At 41.2% G+C, this 9,299-nt stretch overlaps 1 pseudogene; it reads left to right on the plus strand.

Moving 5' to 3' along the window:
* Positions 1 to 238: 238 nt before the first annotated feature.
* On the plus strand, positions 239 to 9,054 carry LOC132521869 (RAD52 motif-containing protein 1-like; annotated as a pseudogene).
* The last annotated feature ends 245 nt before the right edge of the window (positions 9,055 to 9,299 follow it).

Raw genomic sequence — 9,299 nt, forward strand, 5'->3', positions numbered from 1 at the left:
CATAACCAGAGGCTGCTACCTAGCCCTCCTAATGGAATGGAGAGCTAGTTTATTCTTAGGCTGTCCAGGTCTGAACTTGCTCTGAATCTCAAGCTTTTCTATCCACAAAACACTCAGGGGCTTTCAACTATTTTTCTATATATTAGATTTATTGGCACTAACTTTTTAAAAAGCGCAGGCTCGCGTTTCCTGGAGCAGTCCGCTTGCGCCCTGAGGTGCCACACGCGGTGACTGTAGGATGCTGCACTTGGTACCTTTTGCGGTTCTGATTGCGGGTGACAAAACCTTGCTGGTGTGGGAGCTGAGCTGTGGACCCACGGCCGAGGCCTTGCAAGTGAGACGAGCCGGAGCGGAGGGAGGGGTGGAGGAAGCCGCCCTGCGTCCCAGTAACTGGGCTCCCCGGGGTACTGCTTCAGCACCTTATTTGCCTGTGGTCTCCGCTGAGAGGAATCTTAGTTCTAGAGCCGACCTGAGCAGTGAGCTCGCCCCCATAGATTTTTGAGAGTTAGTCCCCAACAGAAGGCATTGCCTCCTAATGCTTCTCGAAGCTTAGGATTTCAGAGGGAAACTTGTTCATGCAATGAGAAGTGTTTGGAGTTGCAGCCTCACCACAGTTACCTGTGGCAAAGGGCTGGGGGAGTATAAGGGAATGGGCGGTTTGGTTTCCTGGGCCTGAAATTTCCTGCACTTACTTAGCATGGGACCACCCTACAACATTCTCTGTTCACAGTCTTCTCCCAGTTTGGCCTTCTGTATTCGGTCCGAGTCTTCCCAAACGCAGCAGTGGCCAGTCCTGGGTTCTATGCCATCATCAAGTTTTATTCAGCAAGGGATGCCCACAGAGCCCAAAAGGCGTGCGACCAGAAGCAGCTTTTTCACACATCTCCAGTGAAGGTGGGTCCAAATGTGGAATTCTTCGCTCTACTGGGATGAAGTGCTGAATTTAAAACTAATAGACCATCGGGAATTCCCTGGCGGTCCAGTGGTTAGGACTCTGCACTTCCACTGCTGAGGGCCCGGATTCAATCCCAGGTCTGGGAACTAAGATCCCGGGGCGGGGGGCGAGGGTGGAAAGGCCACCGTTTGTACAGCACTGTGGTGTACAGAATACACTCAGATGCACTGCTCCACTGATCTCCCAGTTCCACAGTTGTTTCTTTTTTCTTAGATGAAGAAACTCGAACTCAGGATGGTTAAGTGACTTACTTAAGGTTCATGGCAGTAAATGTGGAAACTAGAGGCCAAACCATAACTTAACTGATGTTAAACCCCATGTCATTTTATACTACCCCTTAATTTAAGAAATCTTCACAAGAGTCTTCCTTATATTTACTTTTATGTGGATTTTAAATGTGTGAGATTGACAATTTTTTAAAATTAATTAATTATTTATTTATTTCTGGCTGCGTTGGGTCTTGTTGCTGCGCGCCGGCTTTCTCTATTTGCGGCGAGCGGGGGTTGCTCTTCGTTGCCATGCGTGGGCTTCTTATCGCGACGGCTTCTCTTCTTGCAGACCACGGGTTCTAGGCACGCGGATTTCAGTAGTTGTGGCTCACAGGCTCTAAAGCACAGGCTCAGTTGTGGCACACGGGCTTAGTTGCTTTGCGGCATGTGGGATTTTCCTGGACCAGGGATCGAACCCGTATCCCCTGCACTGACAGGCGGACTCTTAACCACTGTGCCACCAGGGAAGTCCTGAGCTTGACAAACTTTTGTCAGATGTAACATAAGGGAGGCTTCATCATCATCATCATTCTCAAACTGCCTATTAAGAACTCCCTTCAGATTCCAGAAAATGGTTAAAATATTCTTTAATGCATTGCAGAAACCTTATTTCATATCAACATGCCATCCAATTTTACTTCCCCAGAATTAACATTTCATTATGTTAAAGACCTTTCGAATTCCTCTGAATAAGTGAGTGAGGCTTAGATTTCCCAGACCTTTCCCTTTATAATTGTGTTTCTTCTCTGATTGGCTTCTTGCTCTGGCTACTTCCTACTGCCCTTGCTGCCTCTTCTCACCCATATTTCTTTACTCACTGATTTCACCTTTATTGAATCTGAGAACTCTCCTCAGATGGGACTCCAGGTACACTACCTCCCACTTCTGTACCCTGTTTAACACCCTCTTCAATCCTGGCTGTACTCCCTGGGATTGAAATGATTTTGTGTCAGACATTCTTTAATTTGCGGACCCTGCGACCATTTCACATAACCACTCAGATATTACAGATGGTCCTGGAAAGATTGTGAAACAGTTACTTGGTATCAGTTGTGAGTAATGAGTTCTTTTCTTATATTGGACATTAAGACCATTCCATAAGCGTAGGTTGTGAGATTTTCACAGCATAAAGCCCGTCACTGATAGAGTAATGAAGAAAATGTTCTCTAAGTCACTATAGAGTTGAGAGGAAAGGGCATTTGTATTAGATTTCCTTATTTAATTCAGAGCCTTAGTTTACTACCCACACCCCTGAAATTGTTTCCTACTTTACTTATCCGTTCTTTTACAATTTTATTTATTTATTTGTTTGCACCGGGTTCTCAGTTGCAGCAGATGGGCTCCTTAGTTGCGGTTCAAGGGCTCCCCAGTTGTGGCATCTGGGCTCCCCAGTTGCAGCAGGCAAGCTCCTTTAGTTGTGGCTTGCAGGCTCCTTAAATGTGGTGTGAGAACTCTTAGTTGCTGCATGCATGTGAGACCTAGTTCCCTGACCAGGGATCAAACCCGGGCCCCCTGCATTGGGACCACGGAGTCTTAATCACTGCACCCGCACGGAAGTTCCAATTATGTGTTATTTTATTCATTGGCAGGTATACATACTTATCTATTTTCCCCTGTGTTTTTTATAAATACAGAAAAGAGAATAACATTTTAAAATAAAATGAAGGAAAGGGCTAATGCATCTGAGTTTTTCTCAGTAGCACGAAGGGAAATGTTTTCCAGCAAGAGCTGTGGCAAGGTTATCCCAGATGTCAACTGTCTCTACTACCCAGGGGCTCAGAGCCCTTCTGAAGACTTCTAATTGTCCAGGACAGCTCCATTAGACTCACCGTACAGGGCCTAGCCTCCCATGTGACACTCAACATTTAAAAATTAGTCTTCATTTCTCCTTATCAGCAGGCAGCTTCAGTTGGAGAAAGTAATTTCATTTTCTTATGTACTCATTCATTCACTCAGTCAACAGACCATCACTCTATTATATGCCAAGATCTATGCTTGTTTCTTGTTAACAAGGGAAGAATAATATATGGTTCCTTCAAGCACTTAAGGAGCTCATAAACTAGTGACAGAGGAAGATGCACAAACAAATCAATGAAGAATTAACAATGCTTTGACTTTATTTGTGTTATTTGAATTTTTGTGACTATATAATATACTACATCCTGTTCAAAATGGAAATAGACATTTAAGAAAGAACTAGTGATGTAAAAAATCCACAGTAATATGTAAGTTCTTTAGAGAGTTAAGACTGGAAATATTTGCACTCTCAAAGAAGCTTGTTAATGCAGATGAACCTCTAATTCTTTTGGTTGCTTTATTTACATTTAGAGAGGTATACATATGCCCTTTTCTAACAGGGGTTAGTAACTTGGGGAGGGGGTGCTACAGATTAAGGTCCTAATTCAGTGGCAGGTCCTTCTTACCTCCTCTTCCGGTCATATTCTCAAGCAGGAGCTACAGGATGAGACGACTAAAACAGTTCACTTCCTTTGCTTACCCCCAGGCCCATAATAGGCTTCTGCTGGGTTTCCTTGGTTGCTTTCATCATCACTTTCACCACCAGAGGTCAGGGAACCTTCTGGTTAATCAGGGGCCCTGTAAATGATGCAGAAAAGTACTGACTTAAAAATAATAAATAACATGTATTTAGGGCTCACTGTGAACTCATTGCTTAAAATGTCCTACTTAATCTTCACAACCACTGTATGAAATTGGTATTGGTAAATCTCAGGTGTATCCAAAATAAATCTCTATGCAGGGTTGTGATATTTTTAGGTCTTTTATATCTTTAGGTTCATCTCGGCACCAGACATAAGGCGGTTCAACATAATACCCTTGCCCTAAACAGCTCCAGATGCCAAGAATTGGCAAATTACTGCTTTGGTTTCCATGGGTGGTCAAAAAGGATCATCAAGGTAAACTCTGTAGATTTTCTTTGACTAACCAGACTCTTTCAACATTGAACTCCTAGACTTTAGAGAGAAGAATAGAACAGGGCTTTGGGGAGGAGATGTGAGAGGCTTCCACATGGAAGTATCTGAGCATTGGCCTGCCACCTAGAATTAGTGATAATCTCAATGACTTGGATGGTGGTGTCCATAATTTTCTCCAGTATTTGTATGGCATATAATAAAAAATAGTTGTCTATATCTATTCATTTATCTGCAAGTCTCAGTTGATTTTGAAGGGATAGCATACCTAAACTATTATCTGGGATTGCTGGAGTTTAGTTTTTATTTCTAACAACAGTATATGTTAAAGTCTAGCCTTTAATTCAAAGTCCTAACAGCTTCAGGATCTTTCTAACATTGAAGAAAGGGAAAATACAGATACTGTGACACCACTTCAGAAGCAAAGCCTGAAGTTCTTCTGTGCTTTAGAGGTGGTGTTGACCTCCCACGAGTGCAGGACTCCCAGAGTTGACATGGTTGAGGAAACTTTGATAAGTTGGAGGAAGGTCTGTTTTCCAGTATGTGTGTGTGTGGGGAGGTGAGGGAGTGGGATTTCTCTTTTTTCCTTTCTTTCTGAAACTCAACTTTTCAGATACATCATCACCTTTTCTAAGCAACTAAAGCCCTGGGCAGAATTTGTCTGCTTGACAATATGGGTTTTTGTCTTAGGCAATACCTGACAGCACCTTAAACTTTAGAATGTTAGAACTGACTGCCTGCCAAGAAGCTTAGGAGGAGGGAAAATTAGTTGTTTTGTTTTTTTTTAGGTTAATAATTTGTTTTGTACTAAAATAGTCCTTCAGATACACATGTCTTCTGGCCTACAGTTATCCGAACAAAATCATTGTCTGAAGATTGAAATAAACTCATGTGTAAATGTTCAGTCCTTTGCCTCCTATAGAAGGGCCTGAGCATAAAGAGTAAATGTAGATCCCTAGAAAGGGGATTCCGATTGGTACTGAGTTTATTCCTAGAATCCATGGCACTTGGGCTTAGGGTTTTAAGTCAGAGGCCAGGCTGTTAGACAATGGGGTGTAGGAGCCTCCACCATTCACCTGAGTGGGTGGTGGTTGAGGAGAGGCCAGATCATCTGCACTACCACCAAATGTATCTCACTGTATGAATCCAGCCCTTTACGCACACGAGAGCAGGGTCTGTAGCAGTGTAGCCTCAGCTTGTGTATTTGAAATCTGTGAGTAATATGAGATTTGTGCCACTTTTTTGGTTTGCATTTCCCGTCTAGTATTTTAGGAACTTCCAGAATAGATCTGAGCAGTAAAAATGTGCCATGCCAGGGTATACCTGCAACAGAGACATTCACCCGTACCCCAGTGTTGTGCCTGCCCTTAATCACTAAGATAATGATCTAAGAATCACAGATGCATTTTTAGTTTTAAACATATAACCTAGAAATCAGTTATTCATATAGGCATTTAAAATTTTTCTCTTTTGGTTGGATTTAGAGTCATTATCATTCCTTATGGGAAGGAAGGTAACCCAGAAGCTTGCTATTCAGAAAGCTATGACAGATGCATCCAGAAACTGCTGATTGTGGTTTTAGGTAAGACCTTTTTGATTGTCGTTGAAGAGCTTCAGTTTCAGTGAGGAAATAAACTTATTTGAAAAGTTAATTGGATGAAAATAATGGTTATCTACAACATTACATATTCTTTCAATCACCAGATGCTTTCACAGCAGGAGTCTTAAATTTGTTCTTTGTGTCATTTATGAGAAAAACGACAGCAAATATTATTGTTCCCAGTGTTTAGATGTAGAATCACTTGCCTCAGTTCATACAGAAAGTGTTTGATCCACTTCTTCCTCAATTGCTTGCTTATCATACAGAATACAGTAGTGATTATAAGCCTTGGACACCTGTGTTTAAGTCCTAACTTTGTCTCTTAGATTTTGTTGTTGTGGCTCTTGCAATTTTAGGTTTTTCCAGCCAGAGACATTGGAAGGTATTTAATATCTCTAAGCTGCAATTTCTTTATCTGCATATAGGGTTAGTAATTCAGCTTACCACCAAATGGGGGATATTGTAAGAGTAAATGAGATGATGAATGTAAAAAGCTTAGAACTATGCCTGAAATATAGTAAGCAGACAAAATATATTGACTATTATTATTAATGTTGTTTTCTTGTTGAAGAGTTTATTAAATTATGTTTTTGGAATCAGTTTAATTTCAGTTTTCATTTCTGATATATTGGGTGAATATGATTCTTATATAATAATCGGCTACATTTTTGTGAGCCTTGAAACTGGTCATGCTATTGAATAGCATTGATTGTGTGCCCTATCGAGTTATACAGCAGTGAGAATGTCACAGGCTGTGCCCAAAGGAAACTTTATGATTAGTAGATTCCCGGAACAGAATTGCTCCCCTGCTTCACAGCCCTGCAGGCTTAGAGACTGAGAAATCCTAACTAAGTTGTCAGAGACCTTATTTGCTTGTAAGAGTTGACCCTGGATTGGTCTTGGCCTTCTAGCCTGGGCAGTCCTTCCAGTGAAGTTTGACTTCCCTGGTCATCAGGGAGAATCTCCATCAGCTGTCAACTCTGGGTAACAACCTTTAAGAACCAAACTAAACGCCTGGGTTGTTTGTGCCTAATATGCCAAGGTACTCCTTATATGTACCCAAAACTCCTTAGACCAAAAAGCCTGGTGGCTCTAGCTTGCCTTGAGGAAAGCTGTATTGTCCAAACGGTACATGGGCCAGTCTCTGCCAGTACAGGGTTCAAATGCTCTCTCCCTCTGTCTGTGTCTGCAAAGCTTTGTTCATTGTATTTGGTAGAATTTTGGTCCCAAGGAGTAGGCATTTGCCTTGCTTCTAATGTGAAGTATCTATTATAGTCCGGTTGTATCTATCCCAGGTTTGAACTCTCTTTGACCCCCACCTAATGCCTTCCTATATAATTGTATTGTGATTGAATATTTTTGTTTCCACAGCTTTTAATTTCTATGTCATTATTCCTTAGTTCTTATTTCTAAGATCATAAAGTTTTTGAACCAAAGTTGTTACATCTTATATATTTTTTCACAAATAATTATGATAAAAACTGAAGTGTCAGATGAGGGAACTTCTAGGAAAATGCTCTTATTTTCTGCTTTTAGAAGTCAAAAGAATATCTAATTATTGGGTGCTACCATTGTATACAGGAAGTTTTAGAACAAGAAAACTTCTGGATTGATCCTTGTTAACTTGATTTCAGAAAGTGGTAAAACAGGTGTGGCATCTAGACCCTGTGAAGAGGTCACAGATGGTAGAACCGAAGAGGAACTACAGGGTTTAATTCGAGTATGTGGAGATAAAAGCTCAAGGGGTACACAGCTAGTGTAGCCATAATTCAAAACAACCAGCAGGATTTGGAAGACTTCGTCCTGTCTACTCATCTCTGTCTTCCTTAGGAAAAGGTGAAACTCTGAAACTGCTTTTGAGGCAGGGAATTTCTAGGACTTTTCCAAGTCCCGAGCCTTGTCTCTGGCGCCTTATTTGAAGTTTGGAGAGCAGGATTGAGGGTCATCAGTGTACATCTACAGTAGTGGACACAGGAGAAGACACAGGCCTTTTAGAACTTCCCTCAAATAGAATAGCAGGGATTTGGGAACAAAGTAACTATGGTCTTAAGTGTGATTATGCTACACTGTGATTATGTTACACTACATAAAAACTATTCATGCCTTTCAAGTAAGGTATATTACCCAGATCTCAGCATCTCATATATATCTTGTGTTAAATAATTTGCCAAAGAACCTTTCTGTAAAGCAGTTATATGCATGCCTCGAATTAGGGATTAAGTTGTCAACGTAATTTTGGAAAGAAAACATTAATGTACTGCATATAGGATTTTTATTTAAAAGGAGCAAAAAATGTGTTTCATGTAATTGAGAGCTTAATTTAGGGCTAGATTTCTGATTATTTAACTTACCCCAATGTTGCAAAGCTTGATTTGAAGGGACGAAAGTAGAGAAAGAAAATGTGGTTTTGTTCTGAAAAATGAAAAAAATTTGAAAGTTTTTCCTGTACAAAATAATTATTTTAATTTTAATTCAATTTAAATCAGTCAAGGAAACTTGAAACGTATCCATGTTTGGGCTTTCAGAAGTCTAGCTTCTTGTGAAATGTGAGAGGAAAGGATTCCGTATTGATACTAAGGATTTTGGAAACCTGATTATAACAACAGATCCACTCCTAAATGAGGCCAATCTTGGAATCAGTTCCATTTAGAAACCGTTATGTGCTAGGCACTGGAAATAAGGTGAAGCTCCTTCTCTCTTGGAGTTTAGGTGTTAAAGGTGTACCAGACAATTAAAAAGGAGTAAAGTTAAATAGATTATGAAAAGGACTGTGAAGAAATTAAACTGTGTGCTTGTTCCAGTGTTTCAAGAAAATTACTTAACATGCTGACTTTAACATTCTAAGTGTCTTCTCCATGTGTGCACACAGGGTAGACCTCTGAAAAGTGAAACTGTAGTTTTTTCTAGATTAATGGCTCTGTTGAGACAAGGTGGGATGGGGGAAGTTTTCCCATGCTAATGTAAAGGGTCATTCACGTGGTTTTACACTCTGTTTCCCAGAATGAATTGCTCACCTGCCCCAAACCCCTCCTACAGAAGTTCTGGAGTCATCCCTGACTCAGTGGTGACCCGCTAATAATAGAGTGCTGAATGAATAATGAGACGTGAATACTGAGAGTTTGGAGGAAATGGCAACATTTTAGCATAATTGTAAGGTGTGTTCCCCTCCCACCACCCTAACTGGTGCTCATTTTGCAGGTCAGCTACTTTTCTTGTCAGCCGTGTGGCCAAAGGGAGGAAGAATGTCTCTCAGACTTCAGCTTTGAGGAGGAAGAGTTCAGATTGCCAGAACTGGACTAGCACTTTTGAATTTCCCAGAATGCCAGGTCCTGTGGTTCCCTCGGGAAGCTCTCCATCCTTCCCAACAACCCTCCACCCCTGGGCTGCTGGAGACACCCATTAGAATGGCTCAAATGTGAACAATGACAAGAACAAATTCTGTAGGGGCGGTGGAATAACTTTTTTCAACATAGGCCTGGTCCTGTTGGTATTAGGACTCTTTCATTTAGGCGTCCTGCGATAGCAGCTCTTTTTATGCCTAAGAA

This window comes from Lagenorhynchus albirostris, chromosome 6 (assembly GCF_949774975.1).
Source record: "Lagenorhynchus albirostris chromosome 6, mLagAlb1.1, whole genome shotgun sequence".
NCBI lineage: Eukaryota > Metazoa > Chordata > Mammalia > Artiodactyla > Delphinidae > Lagenorhynchus > Lagenorhynchus albirostris.